The sequence below is a fragment of the Uloborus diversus genome, chromosome 8 (genome assembly GCF_026930045.1).
Source record: "Uloborus diversus isolate 005 chromosome 8, Udiv.v.3.1, whole genome shotgun sequence".
NCBI lineage: Eukaryota > Metazoa > Arthropoda > Arachnida > Araneae > Uloboridae > Uloborus > Uloborus diversus.
In genome coordinates, this window is record NC_072738.1 from 124388474 (window position 1) to 124403807 (window position 15334).

Genomic DNA, 15334 nt, shown 5'->3' on the forward strand with positions numbered 1-15334 from the left:
AACAAGGATGATTAACTTTAAATAAACTTTTAATTACCGTTTGTTTTTTCTTTAGATGTCTACATTTTAAAATATGCAATCTTTTAACATCCGATATGAGAATCATATTTTGTTCTTTTTTCAAGCTAACTTCGCTTTATTAGGATTCAAATAAATGAAAAGTCTCTTTATTTCTGTTAAAACTCTCATTTCAAGTTTTTAAAGCAAAATTCCATTTTCTGTTATGAGTCAAAAATGAAAATGCTGAATAGATGGTTTATTTTATTTTATTTTTTGGGTCAACTGTGTCCACAGATATTAATGAAATGGTTATCATAGGACTCTAAAATGCAATTTTAAAATAATTTTAACAAAAATATTTCTTTTACAAGCCGTTTTTATACTTTTGATGCCTTCACTTTGAGAATCGCGATCTCTTTGCATCCGATATGGGAATCCGATTTTTCGATTTTTTGATGATTATTACGCTTTGTTAAGAGGTAAACAATTGAAATATCTTTTTATTTTTGTTAAAATCACGGAATTTATAAGTTTTAAACGAAATTCTGTGCTTTTTAAGAGTGTCTTGGGTCAAAAAGTTGAATGCTGAACCCTATTCTGAATTTTATTTTATTTATTTACATTTTTGTTACAATTATTTTAAATACTGTACAGAAATATATCTAGTATAATTTAACATAATGTAGAATGGCAGATAAATATTGATACTTGAAAGAGCGATGACCCCCCCCCCCCCCCCGCCAAATGTCAGAAAAAAAATCCAGAATGATTTTCTCGACATAGAAGAGGAAAACACTCAACTTTAAGTTTAATTGATGCAGTTTCTGCCATCTCTAAGTTCTAAAATTTCGTTTTAACAAAAAAAAAAAAAAAATTTTTTTTTTTTTTTTTTTTTGGAGAAATTTTTTGATTTTTTCCCAAAATTAATTAATTTTTCACAAAATTATTTGATTTTTCACAAAAAACGGACCCGGTGAAAAATCCTGGACAGATCCCTGTAAGTGTAACAGTATCTTAGATCTCAGCAAAAACAACCCTGTTGTAAAAATTTCCCCGCCCAGAAAACCTTTAACTCTTCCCCAGAAAAAAGAAAGACTTCATCCTAAACCAAAAAAACCTCAGCCTTAAAAATTCATGATATCTAGTTTGCCCGCCAAGTATCTGCCAAACTATCATCCTCCCTGTGCTCCTCTTTCATCACACCTTTTTCCGTTAGATCCTCCTTCACCTTCAACTCCTCAGAAATATGGATAGATCCTTTAAATTGTTTATCTAGTTTGGCGGGAAGCTTTTTGCTCACCAAGCAACCACCTTAACTAGAAAAGCTGTCCAGATTGAAATTTAATTTTGATGTAATTTACTTCGATAAATCCATTTTCTACTTATAATCAGCAAATTATTTATTCGTGTTCTTAGTTTGATAAATATGAGTAACTAATTCAGTTTTAATTGTTTGTTTTTCATCTAGTGGGATAACATTTTACTAGATAAATATTTGGATTTTTAACTTTTCCATTTTTCGAAAAGGTTTTGGGTATTAATGTTTCATGAATATTAGAAACGGATTCATTGCTTGTGTTTTAATTTGCATTATGGCATAGCCCTCTGATTATTCTGTTCATTAATATTTAAAAAAAAAATCAAGTATGATGTGTTCACGCTAAGTATGCACTGATGTTATAACTAACTTGATTTCTTGATTTCTTTGTGTGTATGGGGGGGGGGGAGAGGGTTCACTAGGATACTTTCGCTCCGGGCGCCATCAGCTCTTCGGACGACCCTGCTTTTAACATTTCGGACTTGATACTACGCTATGTTTCAAAATTTTGCAGAATAAGTACTTTTTGTTACTTTTTTAGTCAATTTGCTCATTTGTTGGTACTATTTTAATGTGAAGGCCTTCTATTCTTGTGCATCGATTAAATACAAATTCCTCTATACTGTAACGGATTCGGTGCGACTTCCACTTTCTTGAAATGAAGACACAGTTCTTGATAAAGCACAGGAAATTTATTTACACTATGTACAGGAAAGATCGTCAACAACTGCTAAATTATTCATCAGCAATTAAGCAACTATCACACAACACCGTAAACTCAACGTTTACACACGTATTTACTTCCAAATACGAAAACAACACAGCGAAATGCTTCGCTATAAACAGAGCTAATACACTCTCAGTTCGAAATCCTCAATCGAAACTAACTGTTTATCCATCGCTAACGGCTTATATAGACACCGAAAAGAAATTTCTCAAATATTCCACACGCTTCTGTAAAGTAGTAGACCGTTATCAAATTTTATCAATGAACAAAAAGGAAATAGGGGTCGTATACTTTAGCCATATGAAAAGGGGTTGTATATTCATTACGGGAAACTATTTACAGGTTACGTTCCTACAATAATTACTATTTACAGGATTTGTAACATTGCCCCCTTCCCAAGAACTGCACGTCCCGGGCAGTACAATCCCCAGAAAGGGTGAAAAACTTCTATCACAAGTTTACAAATATACACATTAATTAATAACTAACAGATACAGAAAACACAATAATAACAAGAAATATTACTAAACATTAAAAGCAAAAATTATCTACAACTTTTATGTTATCAACCATGGTTGTTTACGTAATACTCATGAACTATGGCCATAGTATAGGGCTAACCGATCATAATGTACAACCCTATACTCCATTTAGCGAGAGCTGATAGTGGACGTAAACAAAGCAACATGACAATTGGCGTTACCGCTGTCTGCTTGGCGTTGGGATGATTGAAAACAGCGCCAATCAGATAAGCGAAATGTCCGCGCTTTCAATGCGAACAGCATTGCCAATCGGGCGAGTAAGTCATGAAAGTAGTAACCCTCTTTGTTTACTTCCTCTATCAGCTCTCGCTGAATTGAGTATAGGTTTTGCATTAGGTGATTTTTGGATCCTCACTACGACGTCATTCAGTCGGTTAAGGACTTTGTAGGGTCCATCCCAATGCGACTGCAATTTGGGTGAAAGACCTTTCCGTCGGATGGGATTCCATAACCAAACCTTGTCGCCTGCGTTGAATTCATGTCCAGTAGACCTTGTGTCGTATCGAGTCTTCATCTTCTCCGCCGCGATGTTGATTCGCTCTCGTGCGAAGTTATGAACGTCTTCCAACCGGGTCTGGAGATCCTGGATGTACTCCTCAGGCGATGCAGGCGCATCCGGAGGACGACCGAAGACGAGATCACAAGGTAGCCGAAGCTCTCGTCCGAAGAGCATCTGAGATGGGGCATATCCGGTATTCTCGTGGACAGCACTGCGGTAGGCCAGCAGGAACAAAGGTAGCTTCTTGTCCCAATCCTGTTGATTTCTGGATACCATAAGTGAGAGATTATTCAGGATTGTGCGGTTAAATCTCTCCACCATGCCGTCCGATTGTGGGTATAGTGGTGTTGTCCTAGTTTTCTCAATTCCGAGAATTTGACATAGGCCCTTAAACACAGCAGAGATGAAATTCCTCCCTTGATCGGAATGAATCTGCAAAGGTGTTCCATATCTCGAGATCCAGTGTTGGACTAGAGTCTCTGCTACGGTGGTAGCTTCTTGATCTGGAATGGGATATGCTTCCGGCCATTTGGTGAAATAGTCGATGGAAACAAGAATGTATTTGTTCCCATCAGCAGTTCTTGGTAGAGGACCCAGGATGTCGATCCCAATTCGTTCGAAAGGAGCTCCAACGTTGTACAGATGTAGCTTCCCTCTGCTTCTCTTCTTCGGTCCTTTACGAGCAGAACAGGCGTCACAAGAATGGCACCACTTCTCCACGTCATCCTTCGCCTTGCTCCAGAAGAAGCGCTCCCGAACTTTATTGAGGGTTTTCAAGACACCAAAATGTCCTCCAGTCGCACTACTACGAGGCGTATCCGGAAAGTAAGTACCGTTTCGTTCTAATGCCGCTGCAGCGCTGCTGTCGGCGCTCAGTGCATGCGTACTTGTTTCCTCTGTTCATCGGCTACAAACTCGCGCCATTACAGTTGATTTGTCTTGTGTTTTGCGTTTACTGTGGCCGTATATAATGTTTAAAAAAATCGATGATCCCGCCGACTGTGAAATTCGTTCTGTGATCCGGTTTTTGAATGCAAACGTAGAGGAATGCTCAGTGAAGGAATTGTGTTGCTGCATGTCAATGCTCGGCCCCATACTGCTCGTGACACTCAAAGACTAATTGAACAGTTCTGTTGGGAGCAGTTTAATCACCCGCCGTACAGCCCAGACTTGGCACCGTCTGATTTCCACTTGTTCCCGCACATGAAACGAGAACTTGGAGGTAGGCGCTTTGCTTGCGATGACGACGCAAAAAACGCTGTAAATTTATGGCTCTCTTCATTGGCGGCAAGTTTCTTTAAGACAGGTATAAACAAGCTGGTGAGCCGCTACGACAAGTGCCTCAACAATGGTGGAAACTATGTTGAAAAATAATTTAAGGTATGATCTTTCATGTAAACATTAAATGATCTTAAAAAAAAAAATTATAGCTTTTTTTTTTCAAAACGGTACTTACTTTCCGGATACGCCTCGTATGTATTTCTTTCAGAACATCTGAAATCCTTGATCGGGGAAGTAGTAACTGCCACCTAGATGTTTTGCCGTCGTCAGATTCCCATTTTCAGTGTAGCACGCCGTTCCGTAAATGGAGCGAGTTCCATAAAGCCCAGTATCTTTTTGTTTCAGGACTGAAGATGGAAACGTCCTGCCAGCTAGGTCGCCGACTGTCACTTTCCATGAACTCCAAAATTGGTTTTATGTCGGGGTCTTCAAGTTGATCTTTTCGAACTTGGTCGTCACTCCATAGATCAGGTTCTGATGATGTTGAAGTCACTGTCACCTGATAGGCAGTAGGGCTAGTCGTCCCATACTGTTTCTCGATTCGGGAACAATAGTGGCAGTTCTCAGGACAGAGTCTCCTTGATAAAGCGTCAGCATTACCGTGAGATAACCCTTTTCGATGCTTGATCTCCATGTCATATTCCTGGAGCCGCTGTATCCATCTGGCTATCTGGCCTTCCGGATTTTTGAAGTTCAAAAGCCAAGTTAATGAGGCATGATCTGTCCGAAGCAGAAATTTTCGGCCGTAGAGGTAATGATGGAAGTGTTCTACAGCTTTCACTATGGCCAGTAACTCCTTTCTGGTGACGCAGTAATTTCGCTCCGACTTTGATAAGCATTTGCTCCAGTAAGCGATGACATGTTCATTTCCGTCAATTTCTTGGGATAAAACAGCTCCGATGCCTTCGTTGCTCGCATCAGTGTCCAGGATGAAGGATTTTTCAGGCTGAGGATACGCGAGGATAGGCGTTGATGTTAAAGCCTCCTTCAGTCGTAGAAATGCATCTTCGCATTCTTTGGACCATTCAAACTTTTGCTTGCTCTCCGTCAGCTTATGCAAAGGTCGTGCAATGTTGGAAAAACCCTTTACAAACTTCCTGTAGTACGTGCAGAGCCCCAGGAAACTTCGCAGCTGATGGATGTCTTCGGGACGACTCCAACTCTTGACTGCAGATACCTTTTCTGGATCGGTTTGTACACCTTCAGAAGAGATGATGTGACCAAGGTAGTTCACTTCCCGGCGGAACAAATTACATTTGGACGGGCTTAACTTCAGATTGGCTTCCTTAAGCTTCTGCAGCACCTTCCTAAGATTTGCCAGATGTTCTTCGAAACTGCGTCCCACGATGATGATATCGTCTAAGTAGACCAGACAGGATTCGTAGGAAAGTCCTCTTAACACTGTCTCCATAAGACGCTCGAACGTAGCTGGTGCATTGCAGAGGCCAAAGGGCATCACTTTAAACTGCCATAAGCCTTGTCCAGTTGTAAACGCTGTCTTCTCTCGGTCATCAGGGTACCTGCCAGTAGCCGCTCTTCAAGTCCAGGGTCGAAAACCACTTGTGTCCGGAAAGAGTGTCCAAGGTGTCGTCTATCCGTGGAAGAGGGTAACTGTCTTTCTTGGTGATTTCATTCAGGCGTCGGTAATCGACACAAAATCTGGTGGAGCCATCTTTCTTTCGGACTATGACGATGGGAGAGGCCCAAGGACTGGAAGAAGGTTCGATTACATCATTCTCCTTCATCTCTTTCAGGAGGGTCTCAACCTCTTCCTTCTTGGCGAACGGTAGTCGTCTTGGATGCTGTTTAATAGGGGGGTGTTCTCCAGTGTAAATCCTATGCTGCGTTAAATTCGTACGGCCAACATCCTCCGATGTAGATGAAAACAGATGCTTGAAGTCATCCACCAATTGTTCCGCAGCCGTTCTTTGATCTTTCGATAACGGCGCACTCCCAATTAACTTCGATGTCAAGGACTCGGAAGACACAGTCTCGGGGGAATTGATTCTTCTAATGATGCAGTTTACTGGAGTACAAGTTGCCAACACTTCACCTTTTCGGATATTCCTTGGCCTTTCACTCACGTTGGCGACTCTCACAGGAATTACATCCTTAGAAAGGTTCACAAGCGTAGATGCTACCAGCACTCCTTTTAGGCTATTGCTTAGGTTAGGGTATTCAATGAGTCCAAATCGAAAACTATTGCTTTCTTCAAGGGAGCCAGGTATTAATGATTCTGACCTTGAGGGAATCGATAAATCTGTTTGGGCTATTATTCAATGAGCGGATTTTACATCACTTTCTGCAGGGAAAACGGCTATGTCTTCTCTCACCGAGTGCAGCTCATTAGTCTTGAAGTCGAGAGTGAAGTCATATTTCTTCAAAAAGTCCAATCCGAGAATGAAGGGGTCCGTGATATTAGCGACGAATGCCGTATGATGGTAGGTGGCATTCCCAAACACTATTTCCAAGTCCACTTTACCGTCAATCTCGATCTTGTCACCTGTCACAGTCTGGAGACTTACGCGTGGCGATATCCACAGCAGTTTCAATCCAAATTCACGAGCCACATCTGTCCTAATGATTGTCACATTGGCTCCAGTGTCGACAATCAGTCTGCAGGGGTTCCCATTCACATGTGCGTAAATGAAAAGTCCATCACTGCCACTACTAGAAGAGGAAATCTGCAGAGCTCTAGCTTACCGGCGGTTTTGCACGTCTTATCACGCCGTAGCAAGATCACGTCGCTAGCGTTTTACACGGATTTTTCTGACACTAAATTTTCGTTGTCAAACGGTCCAAGGCGTAGAATCCTGCGTTTCCTTTCCCCTCTCCTGAGAGCGGCACCCCGGAGCGCAGGGGCCCACCTTCTGTATTCACACATGCAAACAATACCCTTTCATCAGGTTGGGGTTTCAAGGTTCAGTCCTTCTTATCAACGCAAAGATTTCTAAGCAAACCTCCTTGCTATTTATTGTAAGCATCTGCTAAAAGCAAAACTTGATTCCAAGAATGAAATATCCACTTCTCTTTCTTCTAAGCTTAAAATTTACATTTAATTAATGATTGTGCTGTAAATGGATGCAACATAATTTAATCGACGACAATGACATTCAATTACATTTCAAATAAATTAATAAATAAAAGCCGTGAGATTTCAAATTGAACGAAAACAAACTAAGTATCCTTTTGGAAATAAATTTATAGCTACGGCTTTATTCGCTACTAACATATAATTTAGGAACTTTAACTGTTATAAAATCACAATGCTGTAAAAAAAACCAAAGAGTACACGTAAAAGATCAATTTTCAACTTTTATGTGCACTTACGTCGCGTTTTACGCACATTTAGTCAGATGTTGTACTCAAAACACATTATAAAAAATATAAAAAAAAGGGATATTTTTTCAAATTTATTTACTCTAACCGCCTTGGGTTTTGGTCGCAAATTTCAATCATTAATATCAGAAACATTTTAAATTCACCGATTCTGTCTAATACTTCAGCTTATAATTATTTTAATCACAAAGAAAAACAAACATTTATCTCTTAGCATACAATTTCAATTCTGTATAAGTAAAAAAAAAACTAAATAAACAATATATAGTAAGAGCAAAAATTTTGCACAACACCAGGCAGCTATTGTGTTAACATTTATACAAAAAAAAAAAAAAACTTCAGTTGTTAGCAAAGAACAATAATAATATTTTTTTATTGTTATTAAAAATGGAAAAGTATATGAAAATGAATAGTTTTCAAAAAAAAAATCAAAAATTGAATCGTTTGTAGCTTTTTCTTTGCAATAAAAAATAAAGAGCCTCGGAATTTTTTTCATTGAGAGGGGGAAGAAATTCAGAAGAATGGGACCTGACTCTTAGTAAAGGAAATTTCTATGGAGTTGCTTAAGATCTACAGTATTTTGTAGGAAGATGGAAATGGGGAAATGGTTAAGTGAGAATTTATAACTATTCTTTTATGTAAAAAAAGGAATAATAATAAATAGAGAAAAATAAATAAAGGTTTAAACCGTTTTATAATTAAAATAAAACTTCAGCAGAGCTTAACTATTTGTACTTTATTAAGCAACAAATCCAGAATTTTCATTCATCTCAATTTGCCCAAAGCCTGATATTTATCTCAAATCACTATTTAATCTGTGCGATTGCTTGATACAAGTCTTATGATCTTTCAATTCCTTGGAACAACTTAAGCAAAAATAATTATAAAACCTTGATTTTTATAGAAAAATCATCATAATTCATGCTTCATACTAATTAATAAACCTTTTACGGGGATGAAAATTCGTAAAATTATTTTAACAACTTTTTTGCTGCGACTTTTTTTTTTACCACTATAATTTAAAAGTATTTCGTTGTTTACTATTTTTTGCTTTAATTGTGTTTTCATAACTTTGATTTGATACCTAGTTCGGTCACTTAGGTCTTAACTACTAGCAGGGGCACTCCGAAATAAAATGAGAGGGGGGGGGGGAGAGGTGGATTCTCAAATTTTCGAATGAAGTTCTACTTTTTCCAAATGATAAACATGAGCATGCACATTATATCATACTTACATAACATCTAATGAGAAGCAACATTATGCATCATTAAAAACAATTTTTAAAATTTGAAAGAAGAATCTCAATGTTGCAATAGTGTTTCCACATTTTTCAAATGAGAATTTTTTGGGGAGGTTACACTGTCCTTCTGAGCCTCTCATCGAGGCGCCCCATACTAGATCCCATGTGATTGTCAGTGTTTCTTTAATAATAGCTTTGTTAAATACGCCATAATTCAGTGAATGTTGGATTTAGTATTTGTTTTCCGATTTTCAAACGGGATCCTAGACAGTCCCGATTTTCATTCAAAAATCCAGTGTCCCGGCCAGTTTACTTCACGTCTCGGTAAAATATAAGTTTCATTACAGATGACCAAAAAAAATATAAAAATAATTAACCGTGAAGGATTATTTAAAATAATAAATTTTTCATTTCTGTACCTCGTAGCCAGACTGACGTAAGTCCAAAAATTTGAATTTTCTGTTTATTACTGCTAGGGTTCGCCGATATATATCCGATATTTGTTCTGAAAATATCATGATATTTTGATATTTTCGATATTTATTTTTCCAACTACGGTATTTTCAGTATAAAAATTATATTAATCATAGTAATATAGCTCATTTATTATTAAAAATACCTAAAAAGTTATGCACTATAGTTTTATGATGTATTATTACACATTAATATAACAAAATAATGTATTTTTTTTATCCATAAAATTATTAGTAATGTAACAATTTTAATGCATATTAAAAGTACCTAATTAAATGTTAACCATTGGTTGGAACAAAAGAAAATGTCTTATGACTGTGCCCCTGACTGTTGCATATTGTTTTTTTCTGAATCATATAACTGTGTAAAAGTAGCTAACAGAAGACAAATGAGTAGAACAGCTAACGCTATATTAACTCTATTAAAATTGACTAAAATGTAAAATGGAATATTAGATATGAATAATTAAAGAAACCTTAATTTTAAGTCTGCACATTATAATAATAAATAAAGAGTGATTTGAGGATGCATTTACTATTTTGAAGACATTAGTTTGCGTTGATTGAAAATATCGGATATTTTACATGTTTTCGAAAATTGCACTCACATGACATATTTTTTTCTCTCCTGTAAAGTAGCGTATGTGAATCACGTTAGTTTAGCTCTGAGGTACAGATTTGTAATTTATGAGCTATAAAATTACTATCGGATTTGCTTGTAAGGAATTTTACAAAAAGATTTAAAACAAAAAAGACTTTCTAAAAAAGTCCTAGTCAATGCAATAAACAAGTAAATATTGTTCAAAATTCAATTCCTCATTTCTTGCTGAAGTAACTTCAAAAGATTAACAAAATAAATTGTTTAAATGTATCTGCTTGCGTCATGTATCATTTATTATTCCTGGTTTAGGCTGATAATTAGTAATCATTTATCCATAGCATTGAGAATAAACTACCTTCTAAAACACTCTGAAAACCAGCCGGGGTGTGTACCTTTTGAAATACCCACGGTGGGGGGGGGGGGGGGGGTCCTGGTTGAACATTTCGGAAATAAGGCAAGTCTAGGTATACCGCTATTACGATCACTTAGTCTCAAATATGGCGAGATTCGAAAGATAAAAATGCACAAATAAAGAAAAAAATATACATATACAAACATAGTATGTAAAAAGTATGCATAGATGTATAAATTTGCAGTGCTTTTTTCCCCCAGCGTTAAAAGAGAAACAACGAATTGCTGTTGCGCGGAAGGGGGGAGGGAACTCCTTTATTGCTTTTTATTATTACGTATCATTTCAGGTTATGCAAAACATTACAATCATAACTAAATGCATTTAGCTATTTCATATTGAAATAACTTGTTCCAAATATTGTTTTATAAATGTTGAATATGAGTAGTTAAATTCAATAATAAAATATGTGAATAGTAATTTAGAGCAGTAGTAGGAGATAGCAATTCCAGAGATTTAAAATCTAGATTATTACTTCATAAATATTACAGAAAGTTGTGATTAGTAAAACACGACTGGCTGAAAGGAATATAACTCGTTTGCTACACGTGTTGAGGGGAGAAATGGGCGGGACGGACCTTGGCAGCATGTCTGGAGGAGTTCCACTCTTCCCTGCTACACGCGTTGAAAAGAAAGGGGTTGAGCTTTGACAGCACGTCCTGGTCAAAAGGGATTAAGTGCTTTTTATCTCCTTCCGAAAGGGGGAGGGAATTTCAAGATAAAAAGTATTGACCATTTCGAGCAGATAGCCATGTTCCCAAGGTAACCTTTTCCAGGTGAAATTCCGCTCGTATGTCAAACCGCCAGAGAGTTAATGGTGGTGATTTCCTTCCCTCGCGTAGCTTGGCGAGCCGGACAACTCCTTCGCAGGTGTCCTTCACTACCGCATTTCCAGCACTTCTGCTCTTGTTTCTTTTGGGCTGTTATGCTGCTCAGATGTCTTGTCAAGTCACCGAGTTGTCTCTCAAGTTCAGCGAGATGGGACGACCTGGAATCAGACTCATCAGCTTCCTGAGTCCGGATTAGATGGCGATATACACGGGTTGCTTCTTGGGCGGCCTCGTATCTCATCGCATACACAACAGCAGAATTCAGGTCTTTGACATCCGCCATCCGTAGAGCTTTCCGGATTTCCGGATCTCGAACCCCGTCGATGTAGTAGTTGAGTGCCAGGTTGTCTCGAACATCCGCAGGGCAGTCGTAAAAAGCAAGATGAGACAGTCTCTCGATATCCGCTGCAAGCTCTTGCAGGGTTTCCCCAGTTTTCTGGAAACGGGACTTCAACTGGAGTCGGCTGAAATCTTTCTGGCACTTCTCACCGAAGCGAAGCTCCAACGCAACTGTGAGGGCGGCGAAATCCAGGCGCTGGCTGTCCGGAAGGGTCTGAAGAATGTCCGCTGCGTCACCTCTCAGGGATGCTGCAAGATGGCAGGCCTTGGTAGCAGAGTCCCATCCGTTCGCTTCCGCCACTATCATGAATTGGGTCTTGTACACCTGCCACGAACTTTTCCCATCAAATGTGGCAAGTTTAATGGACGGTCGAGCAACCGATGTGGGAGCGCCAAACTCAATCGCCAATCTCCTTTCCAGGTCTTTAAAGATGTCTTCTTTAAGTTGATGAAATTTTCTATCTTCTTCTTCCAGTTTATTTTCTACAGCAGTGCATCGGCCTTCAACGGAACTTAATTTTTCTTCAAATTTCTCTTCGATTTTATTTTCCACTGCGATGAATCGGCCTTCAACTGCCTCAAACTTTCCTTCAATAGCATCAATTCGATGCTCTATCTCATTAAATTTATTTTCCATCACAGTCTGTACCGAAGTAAGATCGTTTTTAATTTCCTCTTGGTTAGAAACTAGGTCATTTTTCAGCACCGTTAAATCACTTTTCAATTGGTTTTGATTAGCCGCCATATCATTTTTTAATTGTTCTTGATTAGCTGCCATATCATTTTTTAATTGTTCTTGATTAGCTGTAAAACTTGCAGTCAAGTCACTTTTTAATTGTTCTTGATTAGCTGTAAAACTTGCAGTCAAGTCACTTTTTAATTGTTCTTGATTAGCCGCCATATCACTCTTCACAGAGGTGATTGCGTCAAGAAGTTGTTCTAATTGTTCATCCATTGCGCGAGTAATCACCATAAAAATAAAGTCCTCATTCAAAAAAAAGTCTTTATGAAAAAATGTCCAAAGTCACACTTACTCCAAGAAAGTCCAGAAGAAGCCCCACGTTGGGCGCCAAATTGTAACGGATTCGGTGCGACTTCCACTTTCTTGAAATGAAGACACAGTTCTTGATAAAGCACAGGAAATTTATTTACACTATGTACAGGAAAGATCGTCAACAACTGCTAAATTATTCATCAGCAATTAAGCAACTATCACACAACACCGTAAACTCAACGTTTACACACGTATTTACTTCCAAATACGAAAACAACACAGCGAAATGCTTCGCTATAAACAGAGCAAATACACTCTCAGTTCGAAATCCTCAATCGAAACTAACTGTTTATCCATCGCGCTAACGGCTTATATAGACACCGAAAAGAAATTTCTCAAATATTCCACACGCTTCTGTAAAGTAGTAGACCGTTATCAAATTTTATCAATGAACAAAAAGGAAATAGGGGTCGTATACTTTAGCCATATGAAAAGGGGTTGTATATTCATTACGGGAAACTATTTACAGGTTACGTTCCTACAATAATTACTATTTACAGGATTTGTAACAATACCATACCCCTTTAAAGACGGCCCTGAAGTATACACTCGGGGCCGACGAGAGGACCATATGTCAACCAGAGTCGGAAACTAGGCGCCAGTTTCGGAATCGCGGTCGCATTAGTTTTAATGCGGATAAGGGGCCGGAAACTCAACAGAGAGCGGGCCCTCGCCTTGACTTTCGGCGGCACAGGGTGAGCGTGATGAATAGGCGGATTTAGGGGTAAGTTCCTGGGGGGGGGGGGGGGCAGGTTTTTTTTTGTGAGCAATATTGGCTGGTTTTGGGTCTCCGGACAATTTTTCTGTCGGTGGCGAAAAAGGCCATTTTTTTACCCCCTCCCCCACACTATATATTATTTCCTTTATATATTTCCTGAAATATATAAAGTCCTGCCGTACTTATTTTGTGTCATTTTATTAATATGCTGCCTGCTGTCCTCTTAAATTGAACTCAAGAGGGTTAATGGTGTCCCTTTAAGTAAGGTGTAGAATACCTCCAATTTCAGGGGTCCGGGGGTTTCTCCCCCGGAGGAATTTTTGTAAAATAGATATAAAATTCTGCATTTTGATGTCTTATAAGGGGTAATTGGAACTAAAAAAATCTTGTAAAAAAGAGGCAAAAATTACAAATAACGGTAATACAGAGTAAAAATTGTTTTCGGGTCGACAAATCAATGACAGCAGTCCTCAGAAAGAAAAAGCGAGGGAGGATAGAAGAATTGTGCATTGTTATTTGCTTACATCAGCTGTCGGTTGAATTCCATAAGCTTTTGATCTCGCATCCAACCCACCCACAAATGAAACAATGAATTAAATACAAAATGATCAATAGTAAAAAATGCTTTATAATAAATGATGTAAAATAAGTAACAAGAGAGTAACATGCTGCCCAATTGGGCAATTCATAATGCAAATGATTTAAAAAAAATGAAGCACACTTTGATTAGGAATTTCAAAGACTCATCTAATTCTTTTCAAGGACTCGAGAACAATTAAAATGATTTAAGGCACTTCATTTGCCCTTTCCAGCCTTTGAAAATTAGTATTACATTGTACAGTTTTACAGTATTATTCTAACTTTGTAAGAAACAACTATTTTAAGTTTAAAAGAAAAAAGAAAAAAAACTAGATTTGTCATTACAACTTTTTTTTTCAATTACAAGTAAATGTAATTGTACAAGATGCAGAAAACGAAAACGAATAGAGATAGCGCTTTTTTAAAATACTGCAAACTGCATTCAGACTTAAATAAACAGCAAGACATGAAACATGTGAGTCACAAAAATTTATCGCAAGTAATATGTTGCAGAAACGTGAGAACCATGATTTTTACATTTTTTGATGCAGGATGGGGTAAGGTGCTGAATTTGACATATTTCAGCATTTCTCCCTCTAACCCCCTTCCATTTTTTATAAATTTTAAAATTATTGGTTTGTATCCATACTTTGCCAAATTTTCAAGGTTTTCAAGCACTTCAAAATGAAATTTATTTTTTCAAGTACTTTTTTTTATTTTAAGGAATAAGTCATGACATTTTCGAGAGGTAAATCTGTTCTTTTTTTAAATCTTTGTTTTTGTTTCTAATGTGTTGAAATAATCATCAATATTTTAAGATTGCAGCTGAATACATAGCTCGTTATTTTCACTTATATACTTGCCCTAATGCTTTTCAGTTCAAAATAATCGTTTTCAAAACATTTTCAGCAACCTAGTGATAGCTTTACTACTTGTAATACAGTGCTGTGTACAGTCCCCTCCCCCCCCCCCGTTATAAAAGGACATTCGCTATTCTCTTCATTTTCACTTCTGAACTATTCAAAAAAGAAAAAGAAAAAACATGATTTTTTCTTTTTTGATTTTGGAAGGTGTGTTATTATATATAAAGTCCTCCTAAGACTGGGGGGGGGCATTGCCCCCCTTCGCCCCCCCCCATAAATCCGCCTATGGCAGTGATGCAAGTAAAAAAAAAAGGAGTTTAACCACAAATCGCAACCGGCCCTTCGCGGTATCTCCCAGTCCGGCCTTGCTTGTTGGTTTAAGACAACCCAAAGCGAATTATGGTTCGAGCAAGGCGCGGATCCAGAGAGACTACAGTTCATGGGGATCGAGATACATTTTCATGACCTCTTTCATAGTGACTAAAGAAAGCCTTAAAAGCTGCCATTTTTAATTTTATGTTT